Source organism: Quercus robur, chromosome 6, assembly GCF_932294415.1.
Source record: "Quercus robur chromosome 6, dhQueRobu3.1, whole genome shotgun sequence".
NCBI lineage: Eukaryota > Viridiplantae > Streptophyta > Magnoliopsida > Fagales > Fagaceae > Quercus > Quercus robur.
The window spans coordinates 19,022,713-19,044,033 of record NC_065539.1 but is presented as its reverse complement, the minus strand read 5'-3'; the positions used below and the strand labels follow the sequence as shown (position 1 = coordinate 19,044,033).

The 21,321-nt window shown below is 34.6% G+C and overlaps 2 long non-coding RNA genes and 1 pseudogene across 2 annotated transcripts; 2 read left to right on the top strand and 1 right to left on the bottom strand.

The window, feature by feature from the left end:
* The first annotated feature begins 2,717 nt into the window (after window positions 1-2,717).
* Window positions 2,718-14,197, top strand: LOC126689943 (proteasome subunit beta type-4-like; annotated as a pseudogene).
* Window positions 3,466-6,512, top strand: LOC126733123 (uncharacterized). Its single transcript, XR_007659623.1, has 2 exons — window positions 3,466-4,941; window positions 6,125-6,512. It is a non-coding gene; the product is annotated as an uncharacterized LOC126733123 (long non-coding RNA).
* Window positions 6,604-9,176, bottom strand: LOC126733122 (uncharacterized). The gene is made up of 2 exons (XR_007659622.1): window positions 8,326-9,176; window positions 6,604-7,237 (listed from the first exon to the last, which is right to left on the bottom strand). It is a non-coding gene; the product is annotated as an uncharacterized LOC126733122 (long non-coding RNA).
* Window positions 14,198-21,321: the final 7,124 nt, after the last annotated feature.

Sequence of the window (21,321 nt, the reverse complement as noted above, 5' to 3'; positions counted from 1 at the left end):
TTGTCCATAACAAATTGTGAAAATTCAGAAATAAAAAGCATCAGGTTGCTGGATTTACAAAAGAAAAAAAGGGTGATGGCATTTACAGACATTTTGTATGCATGCTATTCTTGTAAAACTCCCATTGAAGTAGAAAATATTTGAAATATATACATCATCTGAATTCAAATTAATATATTGGGGCCAGCTGACAATAGTGCCAATTGTAGTAGGGATGTCCATATGGTTCTCATTTCTCAGTAGATTGATAATGTTATAAATAAAAAATGATCATAATGATATCTATGCTTGGTTATTTTTCAACTACAGGTTTAAACTTTTGCTATAAAATCTTGAATGAACCATATCTAGTTGTGTTAATACCCATTGAGATCTCTATCTGCATGGTTTCTTTGTCTGGAAATTTATGAGCTAAAACATGAAATCCCTCTTGAGCTTCCTTTTTATTGAATGTAAACATCAATGTCTGTTGTGGCACACACCAATGCTAGCATTTGTATATGCATATAACAAAATTCTATTATGTTACTTGTGTGTGTGTGTGTGTTCTATTCTTACCCTAAAAAAATGATGAGAAAATTTATATTTGTGTATCAGCTTTGATCTTAAGCATGTATAATATTGTAAATTTCAATTGCTGCAGGGCATGCCAAAGAACATTGTTATTGACTCTCACGTTTGGGTTGGAGATCCAGAATTATTTTGGATTGATGGATAAATAATAAATGTAAATGGAGAGGAAGCTGAGATTCAAACTAGTAACGGGAAGATGGTAAGTTGTGTTCATAAGATGTTAAATAATCTTCCCAATCTAACAGGCATTCAATCTTATGATCATCTAGTTCAGTTTTCTATGATTACAGTGTACTTCCAATCTGTTATTCGCCGCGTTCAAGAATTTTTGAGATTTGAACTCCCTTTGCATTTTTAATTTTAGACTGGTCATTTTCTGTTTTCAAATATTTCCTAAAAAAATGGGAAACATAGAGTAAAGGAGGAATTAAAAATATTAGAAAAGCCTCGTCACATTCCCAGTGAATAGGCTGTTCGGGAAACATTTTCTTGCAAGTATGTTCCTGCAATATGTTTATTTTATATGTCAAGAAAGAAGGCTATAGTATATGAGAAGGACCAGGCATGTCCTTATCTTCCTGGAATTGTGTGCTTTAAATTGTTTGCAAATATCATGAACTTATGTGAAGGATCTTTCCTTGAAATGGCTTTTAAGTTCTTATTACCTTTTACAATTCCTTGGTGTCACTATTGGTGTTATTACATGTTAGTTTACTTAAATTGTTGGCTTGGATATCTTAATTTTTTCGTAACTTTTTTTTTTTTTTTTTTCATGTAGATACTGTTCATTGGATCACATTCCATACTTGGGAGGGCAGTTGTTGTGAATGCTAATCCCGATATGATTTGGAAGCATGAAAGGCCATTGTTTTAAAGCTACGTGTATCTCTATTGGATCTAGCCAACTTCTGTTTTTTGCTTGGAGAGGTGTGCATGCAAAAGAAGACTCAAAAAAATTTGGAAACCAACTTTGGCATATTAACTACTGTTGAAATGAAGATACAAGTCCAGAGTACAAAACGCAAAAGAAGAATGAGTGAGACTAAAGAATAAACGAGGTCGTTTTGTGTAAATGAGGACTTGATGACACTTAGTGACACAACTGTGTTTTGCAATCTCTTTAGTAATTGTTTTAGTGAAACACTTAGACAGATTAGTTCTAATTTCTGTTATGAATTAAGTCCATGTGTTAGCTTGTAATTAGTGGTTAGATTAAAATAGTTTTCTTGCATAATCAAGGAAGTTAGTTAGTTTTGCTTATTTCTTTTCCAGATTTTGTATATAAGGGATTAGATTTTTTCTATCTATTCTCAGTTGCTTGTAATCACTTTTACTCATCAATAAGAAAACTAAGTTCTATTTAGTTTTCTTCATCTTTAAAAGCTTTGAGTTTTTACAACTCTTGAATAAGCAGAGCGTTATAGCAAATTCAATTTGTAAAAGAGGCTCTACCTCTCTCTTTGCTATTTATCTTCTATTTTTGACATGGTTAATGCATATTCTACTAGTGTTTTTCTCTATGATATACTTTAATTTCAAATGCTTGGTCACATTCAATCCATGGCACTTGCAAAATGCATGAAACATGTCAAATCAAAGAATGAATGCTAGCCAAAGATGTTTACATTTTGCTTAGTGGCTGATTTCTCACTTTCCTTCACTGGGACTTTTTTATTTTTATTTTATTTTTTTAAAGATTTCCATTAATTGCTTCTCTTGGAAGATAAGTTTACATTTTAAAGATTTCCATTAATTGTACATTGTGTTTGCTGATTTGAGGGCAACTAATTCTTCTGCCTTAGATCCCAGATATGCACATGGCAATTTATTTTCTGTCTGAATCATATGGCAATTTGTTTACTTGTTAGAGTAGTGACTAGATGTGTTCTATCACCCATGGTTACCATCATCTACTGTCAACTCTTTTCTTCCTGTTTTGGTTTTTCTATACTGCCTGAGGTGCATCTTTATTTGTCGGATATATTGTATTTCTCCTGACCCAGAATTGCTATTAACTTGTTCTAGAACTTCTGATTTTGGATGTCATGACTCATTAGAAACAGTTTAGGATATGCACTTTTTCGTGCTCATCTATAACAACGAGATACTTTTCTATTGGTTTTTCATTATCATGTATGGATTAATTGGCAGGTTCTTATGGATATACCTTGTCATACAAGAGTGTTGAGCGATTGAAGCCAGTTGGAAAACATTCTCTTCTTGGTGCAAGTGGAGAAATTAGTGATTTTCAGGAGATTCTACGTTATCTTGATGAGCTAAGGTAAGCAGGTTGTTTTAAGAGGAAAAAAGTACTTGGAAAGTAGCAAAAGCTGGAACATCACAATTTTTGTCCCTTCTTTGTTATCTTTTCTGGGTATTTGTGTTTGCTTGTATTGTTTTTTACTTCTTGCTAAGTGATTGTTGGTATCGGGGATTATTTTTGCAGTCTATATGACAACATGTGGGATGACGGGAACTCTTTAGGTCCTAAAGAGGTGCACAGCTATTTAACCCGAGTGATGTATAATAGGCATAACAAGTTCAATCCACTATGGAATTCACTTATACTTGGTGGAGTGAAAAATGGACAGAAATACCTTGGCATGGTAAACCTCAACTATACCTTTTATTTGTTGCAGAACTGTAAGCAATTTGCATTTAAGGATATTAATCAATCTGTAATTTGTGATTCTTATCCAGGTCAGCATGATAGGCGTAAATTTTGAGGACAACCATGTGGCCACTGGATTTGGGAATCACCTTGCAAGGCCAATTCTTCGTGATGAGTGGCATGATAATTCGAGCTTTGAGGATGGTGTTAAGTTGCTGGAGAAATGCATGCGTGTACTCCTATATTGTGATACTACTGCTGTCAACAAGCTCCAGGTTTGGTTCCTCATTATTGTTCACTTAATGGTTTCTGTTACATACCAAAATTCTTAGTATATAAGTAGTAATGGGCTATGCAACGATATAGCATGTAACATACTCAATCTTTTTCTAGTTGTTTGACCTGTCAGCGAAGCGAAGATTGTAGTTTCACTGGTTTCCACAACTTCTCTGCATGCTTTGTTGTTTCTTTCTTATTCTTCTTCTTCTCTCTCTTTTTGGTTTATGCTCATCAAATTTTTGATCATTTTGTGTCCATTTTTTGGGTGAAATTTGTATATATTCCACACGATTTTGAATCATTTAGTTTTATTATTCTTTGAAATTGTGACTTTAACTTTGTTATTTTCTTCCTATCATTTCTATTTGTTAATTCATAAAATTGGATATCTTTGTGATTATTTTTTCTTGAAATTTTAGATTATTTTTAAATCCTGTCTCAAATACCCTCTCTGCCAGTGAGCTCTAGATCACATGGTACTTCCTTCTGCCATAAGAATGACTGAAGGGAAAGGTCATAGGTTCAAAACCCAATGGAGTGCTTTTGTAACTTACAAATAAATAAAAAATATAACCTTTCTCTCCTTTTCTTGTTGTGTTTGTCTGTATACATGTGTGCCTTCATGCGTGTAGGCAATCATGAGAATTCTGCCAACCCGAAAAAAGAGGTGCAGGGGTGGGGGGTGGGGGGAGGGGAGGTGTTTACTGAATGTTCCTCAGTGACCCCAATATGGTTCAAAACGTCCAAATTGGATTTTCAAATAGATGGTCAATAATGAGGGTAGACATTGGAATCCTCAATTCCTTCAGCCTTTCCAGGATTTGAGATTCTTTAACTTAACCTGCCTTCCTTTTCTGGAGAAATTATTGGTTCCTCCGGGAGGACCACTGATGTGGTCCTCCCTGCTCCTACCAACCAATAGGAAAGAAACACGTGTCCTTTTTGGGTGATTCAGCTCCACATTAGCTCCAAACCAATGGCTTAAATCTCATCCGTTTATTCAATCCAATGGCTCTTAAATTTGACACATCATCAAATTATAAAAAGACAATTTCACCCCCTAAAATATTTCAAACCCTGCGTCTGCTTTTATCTCCTCCTCTGGAACAAAAATCAAAATTCTTTCTCTCTCGCTCTCACAGATTGAAGCTTTCTCTCTTCACGGCACAGCCACTGGCCCAGATCTCCGGTTCCGACGATGCTGGCCTTTTTCTCATCGGAAAATCCCTAAAATCCCTGCTGGTACAGTCACCAAATTTCAAAATTTTTCTCTCTTCCACCAAACCTTGCTGTACGTGGGACATCAGCGTCGATTCTCCATGACCATGGCTACAACTGGAAGCCTCCAAGGCTCACACGACCACCACCGGCGATGCTTGCTGGCCTGACCTTCTCCTCTCTTTAGGTCTCTGTTTTTTCGCTCTCTGAAGTCCAGCCGTGGCCAAGCTTCTGCTTGCACCGCGACACCACCATTTCTGGTGATGCTTCTCACCATATATACCACCATTGGTTTAAATATAACAATAATTCATTTTCATCATTTGAGTTTGGCAGTAACTCAATGTTCTTTATTATTTTAATTTTGATTTTAGAAATACACAAAAGATGTTTGTGAAAATGTTTGATAGAAACTTTGAAGTAATGTTAAGCTCACTGATGATAAAAATAATTGGGGTTTTTGTCAATTTCTGTTGTTTTGGCATGTGGGTTTTTTTTTTCCTCTTGTTTGCTCACCGATTTTGGGTTAAAAGGATGAGATTTACTCTTCTAATAATGTGACTTCCTTTGTGCATACTTGCTGGATATGTGCATACTGGTTTATTTTCTTTTATAGAGTTCTATTATCTTTTATTGGTCTTTTTCTGTCTGAATTCTCCTTTTATTAGCTAGTATTTTTTTATTTTTTGGTAATGGTCACTTGCACAAATATTTTGTCTTTACCATTCTTGTATTTGGGTTTCCTTTAGTTGCAGAGAAAATTTATAGATGACTAGCACCTTATGCATGGTCAAATGTTAGACACTCTTTTACCTCTCAAGGATTCAATTGCTCATAAAAATTATTCAATGTTCATGTGTTTGAGATTTTGTCTATTTTTTCTGTATTGTGAAAAAGTGAGAGCAACAAGAACATTTCACTAATACCTTTGTCTTGTTATTGTTTCCTTTGTTTTCTCAATAATTTTTTCTGTTATTGATGTTTCATCTTTATATTGTACAAGGGGAAAGGAATTAGAGAAAAAAAATCAATGCTTTGGATTTTAGACTTTTCATGACTGCATAGCCTAGGAAATGAAATAAAAACTTCTTTCAGTTAGCTTATTGCTACATATATGGCCATTTTTTCTCTTGAACATGGAGTATAGGTAGGTCAAAGAGTTTCTAGATAATTTTTGCAAAATGCACCTGCAACAAATCTCTTTTAAGAACTGGAAATATTAATTCTAGTAGAACCCATGGAGGGCTGGGGGAAGTTGTAATTCCAAGATATGTTAAATATATGTAAAAGTTAAAAATAAATAAATAATGCTTTTAGATTGAAACACCGAGTGCCAAAGAGGTTATATAGGCTTCTTTAAATTTAAAAGGTTTACTTTGCTTAAGTTTATGCATGTGATGTGTGGCTTAGTTATAAACTTATAATTTCATTTGTAATGTACAGTCAAGAAGCTGGAGGCGCACCAACCATAACTTAATGAGTTGGTCATGCCATTTAAGTTTGTAGAAGAACTTGATCTTGAAGCTTACAAGACCTTCTTCTTATTTTTTTCTTTTGTGGGAATTATGTATCATGAATATATGATGATGGGAAGATTTGTTTCTTGTTAACGAAGTGTATATTTCAGCAAAACTATTGTTATATGGCCTTGTGGTCGAAGTGTACAAATAAAATTTTGTTCATTTTTAGAACAACTTCATTTCTTGTCTACTCTCTTGAATTAAATTTTGATTGTAAAATTGGCCAAGCATCCTTTGAAGACTCTTGATATGTATTCCTTGTTTTTGAAAGAATAAGAGTCATGTAAAAACTTTGATATAATTTTTGGTTTTGAGTCATCGTCAATTTTAGTACTTGCTTGGTTGCTCCAAGCAAATTCATGCACAAAAAACAATTCCATTTAGTCTAGATAAAATTCGAAATGAATTAAATAAAGCATATAACATAAACAAAATTGTATACATTAAATATATTCGTCAACACAAAATCAGCTTAGCCGCACAAAATCAACTACAACATGAAGATGCAATAAATTGCTCGGCTATTCAATTTCGTAGCAACAATAGAAGGCAAAAACACAACACCAACTGGCCAGAACAAGTCCATTCATACTCTCTTTTTTCCCCTTTACTCAAGATATATGGTGATAAATACAAGATGTTCTCATTATTGTTGACAAAGCTGTATATGGGTGATAAATACAAGATGGCCAGCAAAGGCTAAATTTTTTTCTTGTTAACAAGAATCAAACCACAGCACTTCTCTAATTTTATTAACTGCAGTCTGCAACCCCAAGAGAGAAAGCCTCTTATACAAATTAAATTTGCCATAACACTCCGCTTATTCAAGAGTTGATATGTCCAAGTTGGTTTCCAAATTGTTTTGAGGAGTCTTCTTTTGCATGCACACCTCACCAAGCAAAAAACAATTGTCGGCTAGATCCTATAGAGATACATGTAGCTTTAAACCAATGGATGTTCATGCTTCCAAATCATCCAGATTAGCATTCACCACAACTGCCCTCACAAGTATGGAATGAGATCCAATGAACGGTATCTACAGGAAAAAAAAAAAGTTTGTGAGAAAAAATTAAGATATTCAGGCCAACAGTTTAAATAAACTAACGAGTAATAACACCCATAGTGACTCCAAGGAATTCTAACAAAACACTAGCATTCTAACAAATTTGTCAAAACACTAGCATTCTAACAAATTTGTCAAAGGGTTCACACATAAAAGTCATCAATCAGTCTACTACTGATTGTGTGAAAAAGAAAAAAAAAAAATCCACAGTCCCTATTGTAAGAATGTGAGAATACCACATGAGAGAACAATTATTACCAAGAAAAAATTACCGTGAAACAAATCATATTTTTGTTATCATTTCTAGTAAATTTTGGCTATTCCAATGCTATTAGTTTACTACCAACCAAGAGGACTAATAGTTTTCAATGTCTGCTCCCATCTAAAAGCATGAAGGACTAAAGTAAAGACTCACCTTAGATATTTGCTAAAAAAGCTTAGGGCAACCAGCAGACCACTTAATGTAGTTAACAAATAAATGGTTTTTCATTTTTGTGCTATTTTGAATACAAAATCATAGCTTTTATGAGAATAATTTGTCTACTGTCTGCCTGAGATAAGTTCTAAGTGATAACACACTAACTTGAAAATCCAATTTCCATACACATAACATCACAGTTTTAGCATCACATTAACATAAAAATCCACACAAAAAGAAGGCAGAATACAAAGAGATAAACTAAAAACTCTATGAAGCATTTCAACAAACACCTTCAGTGCCCACCCAAAAACCAGCTTTAAAAATGCAATAATAACAATTATTGTTAATACCAGAAATCCAACTGCTTGTCTAAATTAGCTCATATAAAGAAGTTCTTGTACACTACAGGCTAAAAACATTAGGAACCTAGAAGCATAGGATTCGACCAATTATTTTTATCATTAGTGAGTTTAACATTACTTCAAAGTTTCTATCAAACATTTTCACAAACATCTTTTGTGTATATCTAAAATCAAAATTAAAATAATAAAGAACATTGAGTTACTGCCAAACTCAAATGATGAAAATGAATTATTGTTATATTTAAACCAATGGTGGTATATATGGTGAGAAGCATCACCAGAAATGGTGGTGTCGCGGTGCAAGCAGAAGCTTGGCCACGGCTGGACTTAAGAGAGTGAAAAAACAGAGACCTAAAGAGAGGAGAAGGTCAGGCCAGCAAGCATCGCCGGTGGTGGTCGTGTGAGTCTTGGAGGCTTCCAGTTGTAGCCATGGTCATGGAGAATCGACGCTGATGTCCCACGTACAGCAAGGTTTGGTGGAAGAGAGAAAAATTTTGAAATTTGGTGACTGTACCAGCAGGGATTTTAGGGATTTTCCGATGAGAAAAAGGCCAGCATTGTCGTAACCGGAGATCCGGGCCAGTGGCTGTGCCGTGAAGAGAGAAAGCTTCAATCTGTGAGAGCGAGAGAGAGAGAATTTTGATATTTGTTCCAGAGGAAGAGATAAAAGCAGACGCAGGGTTTGAAATATTTTAGGGGGTGAAATTGTCTTTTTATAATTTGATGATGTGTCAAATTTAAGAGCCATTGGATTGAATAAATGGATGAGATTTAAGCCATTGGTTTGGAGCTGATGTGGAGCTGAATCACCCAAAAAGGACACGTGTTTCTTTCCTATTTGTTGGCAGGAGCATGGAGGACCACATCAGTGGTCCTCCCGGAGGAACCAATAATTTCTCCCTTTTCTGGTCCCGATAGAGCAGTGTAGATGCTAGTAAAGAAATGGAGTATTTAAGGTTTGGTTGCACTATGATGCCCTTAGGAATTATACAGGAATTTGCACCCTTCCTTGGAAGAGCATCTGAAGGGACAAGGTCCATGGAAGGTGGTGTTCTTCGGGTGGACTACACAGCTCTTGGAAAAATCCCAACTGTTGACAACCTTCTAAGAGGTATAAATTGATAGTTGATTGGTGTTGTATGTGCAAGCATAGTGGGGAATTTATTGATCACCTGCTTCTTCATTGCTGTGTGGTAGGGGTGGCAAATGGGCGGGTTGGGTCATAAATGGGTTGGGTCATAGATGGGTTGGGTGTATAATTACCCATTTATCCATTTATGACCCGTTTATATATAAATTAATTATCCATTATCAACCCAACCCATTTAATTAGTAACCCACCCATTTAACCTTATATGACCCAAATACCTCTAAAACTACTTGAATACCCTCTTGACCTCCAAAATACCCATAAATACCTAAAATGATGCAAATACCCCTAATCTTCCAAAATTACCAATATACCCTTGGACATCCAAAATTATCCCAAAATACCTATGAAACCTCTAAAATGACCAAAATACCCCTGATATCTCTAAAATCACCAAATATGCTTAAAAACCACTAAAATGACCAAAATACCCCCCTAAAACCCAAAAAATGACCAAAATACCCCCAAAACTCAAAAAATGACCAAAATACCCCCCGAAACCTAAAAATTACCAAAATACCCCCCAAAACCTAAAAAATGACCAAAATACCTCCAAAACCTAAAAATGACCAAAATACCATCAAAACCCAAAAAAATGACCAAAATACCATCAAAACCTAAAAATGACCAAAATACCTCCGAAACCAAAAAAATGACCGAAGTACCCCCACAACCCAAAAAATGACCAAAATACCATCAAAACCTAAAAATGATCAAAATACCTCCGAAACCAAAAAAATGACCAAAGTACCCCCACAACCCAAAAAATGACCAAAATACCCTCAAAACCTAAAAATTACCAAAATACACCTGAAACCCAAAAAATTACCAAAATACACCTGAAACCCCAAAAATTACCAAAATACCCCTGAAACCTAAAAATGACCAAAATACTTCCAAAACCCAAAAATTGGCCAAAATACCATTGAAACCCAAAAAATGACCAAAATACCCCGAAACCTAAAAAATTACCAAAATACCCCCGAAACCCAAAAACTGACCAAAATACCCCCAAAACCTAAAAATTACCAAAATATCCTCGAAACCCAAAAAATTACCAAAATACCCCCAAAACCTAAAAATGACCAAAATACCCCCAAAACCTCAAAAAATACCAAAATACCCCCGAAACTCAAAAAATACCAAGTACCCTTGAAACCCGAAAAATGACCGAAATACCCTCGAAACCTAAAATGACCAAAATACCACCGAAACTTAAAAAATTACTGAAATACCCCAAAACCTAAAAATTACCAAAATACTTTTGAACCCTAGAAATTTACCGAAATAACCCTAAAACTAAAAGACGACAGAAATGCCCTCGTAACCTAAAAAATGGCTAAAATACCCTTAGAATCTAAAAGATGATCAAAATAACCCCGAAACCTAAAAAATTACCGAAATTCCCTCGAAACCTATAAAATGAATGAAAGACTCTTAGAACCTTTAATTTGTCAAAAATATCCTTGAAACATCCAAAATACCTTGAAACCTCTATTTTGGTAATTTTAGATGTTTCAGGTTTATTTTGGTCATCCTACATGTTTAGGGGCATTTTGGTCATAATTTGGGTTTCATGGGTTTTTATCGATCAAATTTTTAGGTTTTGGGGTTATTTTGATCATTTTTTTTTAAGGTTTTTGGGGGTATTTCGATCATTTTTTAGGTTTCAGGGTATTTTGGTAATTTTTTTAGGTTTCTGGGGTATTTCAATTATTTTTTAGGTTTTAGAGGTATTTCGGTCATTTTTTAGGTTTGTGGAGTATTTTGGTAATTTTTTAGGTTTAAGGAGTATTTTGGTAATTTTTTAGGTTTAGGGCGTATTTTGGTAATTGTTAGGTTTTGGGGGTATTTTGGTCATTTTTTTAGGTTTTTGGGGTATTTTGGTCATTGTAATAGGTTTTGGGGTTATTTTAGTCATTTTTTAGGTCTTGGGGTATTTTAATCATTTTACAGGTTTCAGAGGTATTTTGGTCATTTTTTAGGTTTCAGGGGTGTTTTTGGTAATTTTAAGGTTTTAAAGGTATTTCGGTAATTTTTAAGGTTTAGGGGGTATTTTGGTCATTTTTTAGGTTTATGAAGCATTTTGGTCATTTTTTGGGTTTTTCGGGTATTTTGGTAATTTTTGGGTTTTGAGGATATTTTGGACATTTTAGAGGTTTTGGGGGGGGGGGGGGTATTTTGCTCATTTTAGAGGTTTTGGAGGTATTTTTCTCATTTTCGGGGTTTTGGGGGTATTTTGGTCATTTTTTGGGTTTTGAGGGTATTTTGGTCAATTTTTGGGTTTTGGGGATATTTTGGACATTTGAGAGGTTTTGGGGGGTATTTTGCTCATTTTAGAGATTTTGGAGGTATTTTGGTCATTTTGTGGGTTTTGGGGGTATTTTGGTCATTTTTTGGGTTTTGGGGGTATTTTGGTCATTTTTTGGGTTTTGGGGGAATTTTGGTCATTTTTTGGGTTTTGGAGGTATTTTGGTCATTTTTAGGTTTTAAGGGTATTTTGGTCATTTTTTGGGTTTTGAGAGTATTTTGGTCATTTTTTTGGGTTTTTGTGGTATTTTGGTTATTTTTTGGGTTTTGGAGGTATTTTGGTCATTTTTAGGTTTCAGGGGTATTTTGGTCAGTTTTTGGGTTTTGGTGGTATTTTAGTAATTTTTAGGTTTTAGGGGTATTTTGGTCATTTTGTGGGTTTCAGAGGTATTTTGGTCATTTTTTGGATTTTGGAGGTATTTTGGTCATATTGTGGGTTTTGGGGGTATTTTGGTCATTTTTTTGGGTTTTGGGGGAATTTTGGTCATTTTTTGGGTTTCGAGGGTATTTTGGTCATTTTTTGGGTTTTGGAGGTATTTTGGTCATTTTTAGGTTTTAGGGGTATTTTGGTCATTTTTTGGGTTTTAGATGTATTTTGTTCATTTTTTGGGTTTTGGGAGTATTTTGGTCATTTTTTTGGGTTTTAGGGGTATTTTGGTTATTTTTTGGGTTTTGGAGGTATTTTGGTCATTTTTAGGTTTCAGGGGTATTTTGGTCAGTTTTTGGGTTTTGGTGGTATTTTAGTAATTTTTAGGTTTTAGGGGTATTTTGGTCATTTTTTGGGTTTCAGAGGTATTTTGGTCATTTTTAGGTTTCGGGGGGTATTTTGGTCATTTGTTGGGTTTTGGGGGTATTTTGGTCATTTTTTGGGTTTCAATGATATTTTGGTTATTTTTTTGGTTTTGAGGGTATTTTGGTAATTTTTAGGTTTTGGGGGTATTTTGGTCATTTTTTGGGTTTTGGTAGTATTTTGGTCATTTTTTTAAGTTTCAGGGGTATTTTAGTCATTTTCTAGAAATTTAGATTTTATGTTATTTATTTAAATTTTAGATGGGTTTAGTGGATATTAGTAGGATTATCCATTTAGACCCATCTAATTAAATTACCAAATGGATCTTTACCCATTTAACCCAAATATTCAAATGGGTTGGGTTAAGACTTATCCAAATAAGGTGGGTAATGGGTGGGTTCATGGATATGGATAAAAATTGCCACCCCTACTGTGTGGCAATGGACATTTGATCTTGTGTCCTCGCTCTGTTTGAGCTAAGTCAGGTGATGCCCAAATCTGTAGCTGAGAGCTGCTGCAATTTTGGTAAGGTTAGTTTCAGCAGAATCAGCACTATAGAGCAGCTAAGGTGCAGCAAGCTTTGCCCTTATGCATCATGTGGAATCTATGGCTTGAGAGGAACAAGTGGGTCTTTGATGGAGGAGCGTCTTTATGTGCTCAGAGCATATTTTGCACACTTTGTTTGATTGGATGCTTGCCTTAGGCGGTGTCCTTTCCATTTCTTTTGTTGAATTTTTTTACTCCCTTTATTTTTTATTTGTATTCTTTGAAGTTGTACACATCATTTTATGTATCTTCCCACTTCCTTTTCTAATAAAACTTTTGCTTATCAAAAAAGGAGATGGTCAGTAATAATTTCATTGTCCTATTATCATCCAAGGCTGGTCATTTGAAGTAGGCATTCCTATCTGCTTTATTATTTCATTGTTTGATTGGATGCGTGACTTAGGCAGCGTCCTTTCCATGCCTTTTGTTGATGTTTGTTTTACTCCCTTTATATGTGATTTGTATTCTTTGAAGAGGGTTTGTACACATTGTTTTATGTGTCATTCCCTTTTCCTTTTCTAATCAAACTTGTAATTATGAAAGATGGTTAATAATAATTAATTGTCTTATTATTATCCAAGGCTGGCGACTTGAAGTAGGCATGTCCCTATTTGCTTTTTAATTTCTCATTATTCTACAAAAAAGTTTTTCATTGCTAAGACACAAAATAACAATTGTTGAAAAGGAACAATATCATGAGTGCAAGTTTTTAAGCGGCTGAGAAGTTAAGAATGGAAAAGAAAAAACAATGAACTTCTAGGAATCACACGTTAGTTTATAAACCTCTTGCTGAATGTTTTCAAGTATTTCCATATCTTACCATTCTATTTGAATTTGACAAGATTATAAGCTACTGCACAAGCAGGTGCATATATGTACCCAACATAATGTGCTTTGTGGAGGTGGCCTGAATATGAATCAGATCAGTTTGTTTCTTATAATTGCTGTACTTCAATTACCTTTTTTTTATTTTTATAATTTAGTTCTAGATGGAAGCCTGGTTTTCTAGTTTTCCATAAATAATCAATTAATATGCCTGAAATTTTGATTTCACAGATAGCAAAAGTCACTGAAGAAGGTGTAACCATTTCTCAGCCATACTCACTGAAGACTTTCTGGGGTTAACTCTGCTTTCCAGAATCCAACAGTAGGTGCTGAAGGGTCATGGTAATTGACCATGACCAAGTAGGAGTATAATTGAGATGTGATACATGTTTATGTTTGCTCAAACTATGAACTTGTTAAGGGTGTTGATAATTTTTGTTTCAGGCTTGATATGGTGACTGGTTGGGCAGTGACAACAATGGAGTAATCAAATAAATTTGAACTATACATGCCAATCACTGTTTGGTTCCCTCTTTTTTTGGTTGTTATAACATCCCCTATTAGTGTTTCTCAAAAAAAATAACATCCCCATTTAGCTCTTCGCCTTTAGGAGAGTGTTTTTTGCATGTTACCAATATTTAAATGATGGGTGTACTTTTAAGTAAATAAAACCTGTGCAAGGTGTACCATAGATGCAACTTGTTTAAGCCGAATCAGGTTAGAGATCAGATCAAGTCGAACTTGGCCCAATGTTTGAATTAAAACTCTCAGCTCTTAAGTTAACCCTGCCTATCTGTGCTTGGTCTCAAATTGGCATGTCAGGCTGGGGCAACTTAGGTGTTGTGGATCAAGTTCATGTGTTTGTATATGCTTTTATGAATGCAAGGATGTGCCTGTCTGTGTGGCTTAGAGTTTCAGGTTGGGTCCAACTTCTCAGATGACCTCTTTGATGATCATCAGGTAAGGGTAAACTCCTAACATCATACAGGAGTTTGCTTCAAAGAGTAATTAATTGCATCTGTCATCTTTCTGTGAAACACTGAATGGCTCATTGGTAGTCAATTCCAGGCCTAATTTTCTTTCTTTTTTGGGCCTCTATGAGTGATGACTCAAAAAGTATGTTCATCTAGGTTTTATATTCAGCATTGTAATTAAAAGCCATTGGAGGGTGTTGTCTTGTTCACAAAATATGTCCAATCCTCTGAAGTTATAGAAGGGGCCACATTCTAACTTCGTGTAATGTGAGAAGTGGAATTAAGAAGGAACATGTGAACGGTTTTAATTTGAGCAAGTTCATTTTATTTTGTTTTGCTTTTAGGCTAGAGAACTCTTCCCCTTCCTCACAACCCTAGCCTCCCACAGGTTGATCTTGGACCTTCCACAAGGGCTTATCATACCTTTATATTCAGGTACCTTGATATTTATTGGGCTGTCTCTTCATCCCATTTGTTCAACCATGCTGGCTCTTCCATATAGAACTTTTAGAGCTTGAGTTATATTCAGTAGTAAGTATTAAGACAGAATTTCTAGGTTAATTTTCATCCTTTTCATTGATAATTCATTAGTTACAACAATAGGCTCGAGAGATTTGAACACTAGGGACGTTTCTATTGAGTTGAGTTACAAGATTCTTGACAAAATCTTTATCATCCTTGAGCATTACTTTCTCGAGATATTGTAAACTATCATGATATGTAAGTGAGATTTAAAACCATTAAGAGGACGATTTTTGACTTGAAGAAATGTGTCATGTAATGGGCCAACAACATAGGCTCATAGAAGAGATGATCACATATTTTGGTTCTTTTCATGCTAGATGTTTTAGATGTTAAGCCTTTGATTCGAACTTACAGGCCCATGTAAACTATAACAACAAAGTGACCTTGGTTCTTGATAGGCTTTAAATTAGTACGGCCTCTAATCTAATTTAATTTTTTAGAGGTCTCTTTTCTCAAAATAAAAAAATACTGCCTCTTATTCAATTAAACAGCATAAGTTAATGTAATTTTTTTGTTCATGGATATCATTTTTCACTTTTAATTGAATTAATAATTGATTCTCAAAAAAAAAAAAAAAAAAAAAAGAAGAAGAAGATTAATACCTAAAAATTTCACCGTTAGGAATTTTTCGTTTTCACTTAGTGGGCACACCAATTTTTTTTAGAATCTATTTATTATTTAATCTATATCTTTTATGTTTTTTTTTAATCTAATTAAAAAGATCTAAAATGGTGACTATTTTAAAGAAAAAGTAGTTTTTAATCTCTAAAATTCTTGATATTTTGTAAAATGGAGGATACAATGTAATCTAGTAAAATCCACATCTAAAGGAAATTTATTCAATAGTATAACTTGAAGTTAATCCCACTATTATTATTATTATTATTAGAGTTACTCTAATTGCAAGATTTTGGGCATGGTGCATGGTTCATTTTTGCTTATTAGGCATATTAAATTTTTATTTATTATTTAATTCACAAGTTTATGTTTTTATTTAACTCAACTAGTTAGCCCTCATAGTATTTAATACAAGAAAATAATAATATAAAATCCTCATTTAAAGTAAGCTTGAACATGAACCTAACCGTTGTTATTATTATACCTAGAAGTATATACTAACAGTATTATTAGAGTTATATGATGATTGCAGCATGATAGGCCTTGGCATGAATATGGACAACAGACATGTATGGGTGAGACTATGAAACGAACCTAATATGATATGATGGCGGCTATATTGTACTCCAAATTTGTGTAAAATAAACCTATCCATTGAATATTGTACTCCAAAGTTGCATTTATCTTTGTGAATGTAAATCTTTTCCATTGAATAATTGATTTTTGGCTTTATTTGCCATGTTGTAGCTATTAGGAGAAACATGTACACCTTGCAATGAATGTTTTTAACATATTATTCTGTGGTGGGTCTTTTTGCGCTTTTGGGCTGGGCTGCCTCTTGCCACACTGAGACCCAAGTGTTCTGGAGAAGAGAGTTAGGATTGGTCCAATTGCAACTCACCTTGATCTAGTTTGTGCACAAACTATGCCCATTTTTTGCTAAAACTTTGATCACGTGCCCATGACAGGCGTAGCTGTTACAAAAGAGTTATGGTAAGCATATATAATGAGACAATAATTATGTCAACACACTTGCTATCAGACAAAACGAAAAATATTGCAACAGAGTTATGGTAGATAAATATAATAAAAACAATGATAAAAGAGATAAGCTTGCTACAAAGCAAGACAAGCATGGGATCTTTAATTAAAATAAGGAAAAGAACGATATAGCAACAAGGAACATATTATAAGTGAAATTGCAAAAGACGAGACAAGTAATGAAATCAAAGAAAGAAAAAAGGTTAGTTTGCCGTGTTTAGTTGTTCTTTATGCACTTATATCTTTGTGGGAAAAATCTTGACATCTTTGTGTGATTGTTGTAAATCGATCTTCAAGCTTGTCATGAATGATTAGTCAATAGTCATGTTTGTTTTGATACATGTGTAGACTTATGCCTATATCTCTTCCCATTTTTTTTTACTTAAAGAGCTCAACCAATGTAAATCTCAAAATAAAAAGAGATAATGAGCTGCAAAAGCCGTCGCACATGCTAGTATTCGACTAAGAAAAAGGGAAAACGACTTTTATGAAAATGTATGATGCTCCAAAAAGTCAAAGGCTTGTTCATCGAATTGAAATATCAAAAATTTCAAGCATCGATCTCAAAAAGAGATGTAAAGATAAAAAATGATCAAATGTTATAAATTGTAAAGAAGCCAAATGAAAAGCTTCAAAGATATGTAATCATTTTCTTGTGGGAGGTCATATATGTTCATTTTTATAATTGAGATAGACCACTTGACTTAGTACTAGTTATGTATGACTTGGTTGAATTGATAATTGAAGCTTCATTCTAGACTAAGGACTATTCCACATTTGATACACACACACAACACATATGTCTAATGTTCAATGAATGCCTTATTCATTTGTTCAATTATACTTGTCTAAATGTGATGTGTGTGTTCTCAACTATATATAGATTTATCTAAAAATATTTTTGATCATTTTATATGTTTTTGGAAGTGATTTTTATCACTCTTTGTGTTCATGTTTAGTGCTTACTTTGTTTTTCATTGTTTAAACATGTCCTGTTTTGAAAAACAAGTGTAAGAATTTTTGGCTACTCATTCTGGTTACTTGCACGAGTAGCGAGCAAGTTGCAAGTTTTGGCTACTCATTTTGGCTACTTGCACGAGTAGCGAGCAAGCTGCGAGTTTTGGCTACTCATTTTGGCGACTTACAAGTTGTGAGTTCAAGCCGCGAGTTCACACAGAAGGGTTTCGCAACTCACTCGCAACTCGCTAGTCGCGAAATGCCTAGAATCAACTTTTTAGGAGCTTTTTCGTGGGAAACTTGTTTTAAACCTCTCCCATCCTCTCTAAAACCCCTCTTTCAATATTTTTACATCAAAACCCAATCAATTTGAATGGTTTTTCATTCCATTAACATCTCTAAGGTAATTTTAAACTCTTTTCATTGATTTGGATCCTTGGATTATGTTTTTGTGAGTTTTTTGCTCTTGGTTGAGATTTTCATCATTGGGGTTGGGAAAACTTAATTTTTATCAAAATTTTGTATGGGATTGGTTTCTTTTGATGATTTGCTTTGTTTGTTGGCCCCTTGTGGCAAAAAGAACATGTATTAAGGGTGGATTTCTTGATGTTCATGCATTGTTTTACATTGTTGTTCATAGTGTGCACACTAAGTGTTTGATAAAATGCCTCTTAGGCATTTTCTCGCTTGTTTGGACTCCGATAAGTACCAAACTTTAAAATTTCTCATGTTTTCTCATTAGGAACATGTTTGGTTCATTGGTTGTGTATCTAACACACCTTGAACCACAAGTGCTTTTTCAATGCATTGATTATGCATTACACATAGCCACCTTTTGCACACACCTTTGCTGCCCTTGTCATGCATTGGTCTATACCTTACTTCTTCATCCTAATATGTCATGTTTACCTTAAGCTTTGTAGCATTTTACTCTGTCTTCGGTTTGAGCTTCATTTTCTTATTCATCTCGCACCCCTTATGCATCATTATCATTGTTCATATCTTCATCTCTTGCCCTCTTTTCTTCTTGACCCTTTGTCTATTCCTAACAAAAAAGGAGAGAGTATACTCTAGAGAGTATACCGGAGTGTTTTTGTCATTTCTATATGACTCTTGTGCACATCCTTAGGGGGAGAAATTCTATTTCTCATGCACATTTGTAGGAGGAGAGATATTCTATAGGGGAGATACATATACCAAGGGGGAGAAGACATTATGTTAATAAGAAAACTTTGTTGACTGTTTTGGTGTATGATCAAGTTGCTCATATGTTTCACAACATGTTTACTTGATCGCTTTTTACTTGTTACATTATACTTGTCCTTTTATTACTGGCTTTACTTTGAGGGTCTAATGTGTTTTGTGCAAATGTTTCAGGTTATAGGTATATATGTTCCAAGTGCATCACAGCTTCTCATCATTTTGAAGGGGAGAAACTTTAAGCACTTTTAGTTTATTTAAAATACTTTGATTTGTACCCATGTTGCTTTTGTAAGCTTTTAAGATTTGTTTCCTTGTGATTTGTAGGTTTTTATGGTTTGTATCATGCTTATGCAGTCTTTATGCTTTATTGCCTAGTACTTCTAGCTAAATGTTATGCATTTCCTTTAAGTACTCTCACTCTTGTGCCCTAGTAGGATCTTGTTCCTAGATGCATATACTTTCTGTATTGTGCATTGGTTGAGTGTTGGACATGAAGTAATTTGCATTAAGCTTGTTAGCTTGTATGTTCGGATGTTCATTCCAAGTGTGAATGAGCATTGTGGTCACTATTTTATAGTGATTTCTTGTATGGTCAAGCCATGGTTTATTACTTAATTCCATCTTGCTTGATCGCATTGTGCTTGCCTCATATGCATTACAAGTTTTTCTACATACAATGATCATATTGTGTTATTGTGTTTCAGGATATTCTTGTTCATATGATTCAAGAGCTACACAGATTCTAGAGTTAGGTATGAATGAGTTTTGTTCAATTGTTCCCAACTCACATGTTAAGTCTAGAGTTTGTTTTAGGGTTTTGTCACGGAATAGCCAAAGGGGGAGATTGTAAGGTTGAAATTTTATCAACCATCTTGTTGGCTTTATTCCGTGCCAAATTTGCATTTATTTTAGCAATTAGTAAACCTGTATTTATGTGGGAATTATATAAGGGTAGTGTGTGAGAGAGTGTGAAGAAATGCCTAAGATTGTGTAAAGAAGCAGGGACTCGCGACTGGATCTTGCAGGTGGCTCGCGACTTGTAAGTCGCCAGAAGTTGCACACATGCCAAGCATGCCAGAAATTGAAGTGTTATGCCAGCTGGAGCACTACAGGACAAAAAGTACAGACTGACCATTTAGATACCTCGCAGCTAGAACTCACGGCTCAATTAAGTTGTGAGGCCAAGCCGCTAGCCAGCTCTGTTTTGTAGAACCTAACTCTTTGCATTCTTTTCTCACCCTAGTATATATACCCCTTATAGCCACGAAATGTAAAGAGCTTCTAGAGAGAATTTTGAGAGAGAAACCCTAGAGAAAAACAAGATTGACTCATTTCCAATCTTTACATAGAAACTTTTCAAATTCCTCTACTCTCTTCCTCTCCATTGTTACATCCTTGAGAGGTACATTACCAAAACCTTTTCTCACCATACCCATATCTGTGAGAATGCTGTTTGGTACTTTAGGAAGTAGTTAAGAAGGGACCAATTTCATATTGGTTGATGCTATGGTCAGTAGCGGAATTTGGTAAGTTAAAGAAGAAATAGGTTCGGCGTAACCTCGTTGGAGTAGGAGCTTGGAAGACTTAGGTACACTGGGTAGATTAGGTTTGGAGGGTCTTCTGCTGTTCATGTATCCCAACTACATTCTTTAATGGATTATTTACCGCTTGGAGGGTGGCGGAGAGGTTTTACACCAAGGGTTTTGGTTTCCTCTTCGATAACACATCGTGTGTTGTCCTTGTGTTTACATCTCTCTTCCCTTAATCTTTGCCATTTAATTTCTGCTGTGAATGTGATTTTATTTGGTTTAGATTGTTTATCAATTTTGTATTAAGCTTATGTTCATATTCCGCACATTAATTATTTGATATTAAGCTTGAATTGGTAATTTGTAAATTGGGGGTCTAAACGTTCAAGGTGTTTTATATACTTATTGAACTTTCATAATCCAATGGCAAATCAAAGAAGACGGGTGGAAAAGAGGGAGATCAACCCAGCTCACATGGGTCGGATTGAATTAGGTGTGTTGGTGGGTTGTGCTTAAATCAACTATTTAATTTTTCTTTTTTCAATAAATTATTTATTTATTTTTTCAATATACTATTAATTGTTCGATATTTAGTTGTGAATAACTTGTGGTCAATATCTAATTACATGTTCAAATGAACTAGGGAATTCTTGTGCGTTGACGAGGCCACATCTCCAAGGCCGAGTAAAGAAACTTTCTTTTCACAATCTCACGATTTTGAAAATGTGATTCTGGCAGCTTCAATTATGGTTCTATTCTGGGCCCTAGGCGATTATTGCAATACAATTCAATCAAATACAATCTTC